This window comes from Trachymyrmex cornetzi, unplaced genomic scaffold, assembly GCF_001594075.2.
Source record: "Trachymyrmex cornetzi isolate Tcor2-1 unplaced genomic scaffold, Tcor1.1 scaffold1331, whole genome shotgun sequence".
Classification (NCBI taxonomy): Eukaryota; Metazoa; Arthropoda; class Insecta; order Hymenoptera; family Formicidae; genus Trachymyrmex; species Trachymyrmex cornetzi.
Window position 1 is genome coordinate 3,362 of NW_017295908.1, and position 975 is coordinate 4,336.

Here is a 975-nt window from a genome sequence, read left to right on the forward strand (position 1 = left end):
AGTACACTAAATTTCATGTACATGTACGCAAATATACTTTCCAGTTGCAGATACATTAAATTTAATTTAGTGTCGTAAAATTGAATTTAATTTATGTAACTTAAAAGTACATTAAATTTCAGGACATTTTTAACAGTGTGTATACTTTGACAAATGACCGCGCTTATCCATGGAAAAATCACTCGTACGCACGCACGCACAGTATCGAATTTAACGGCACGATCGAAGCGCGATCAATATTATCGATCGTTAAATTTTACGCGGGCGTGAACGCAGGTGATGTGGGATGACGTGATTGGCGAGCCGGAAGGGATCCGGAGTCCCGAATGCGCTTGGCGGCTCAGCGGCCACTGCTTCCGGCTCTCCAGAGGATGCTGCTACGTGCTCCTCTCCGTCCTCATTGCGCCTCTGCTCGCCCTGATGTTGGGCTTCACGTTCGCCTGCCTCGCGTTTCAGGTGAGTCGATAACCCACCCCCTCGCGTGCGTACGTCCCTTTTGTTTTCCACCGCGATCGATCTCGCGAGTTTCTCGCGCGTATCACTGCACACCGCGAGCGGAATACATCACGCTTCGCGTTGTAGCGGGATTGATCCAAGATCGAAACATAAATGATTAGAACTTATTAATTATTTTTAATTTGAATAATATAATTTAATAATTTTAATATTAATTCGGTTATATAAAAATTTTTGTTTATGTATTGACATTGTCCTTTTTTCTTTTTCTTTTTATTTTCGTGGTTGACCTGACATGTCTGTCTTATTATATTAAATGATTAGTTATGTTTCGTTCTAGCTGCGATCAACATGCGTTTTTTAATTTGATACTTTTTAGTGAATATTAATTGTAATTAGTTGATCCAATGTTGAGACGAATTTCTTTTATGTCTTGGAGTGAGTCACCAGTTTTATTGTTAATTTAAAACTTGTTCAATAGAAATATTTATAAGATAATTTTAATGTTTCGAATAGATT

General features: G+C 38.6%; 1 pseudogene; it reads left to right on the plus strand.

Annotated features, from left to right (window-relative positions):
• The first annotated feature begins 279 nt into the window (after window positions 1-279).
• Window positions 280-975, plus strand: part of LOC108770777 (glutaryl-CoA dehydrogenase, mitochondrial-like) — a 73,329-nt pseudogene continuing 72,633 nt past the window's right edge.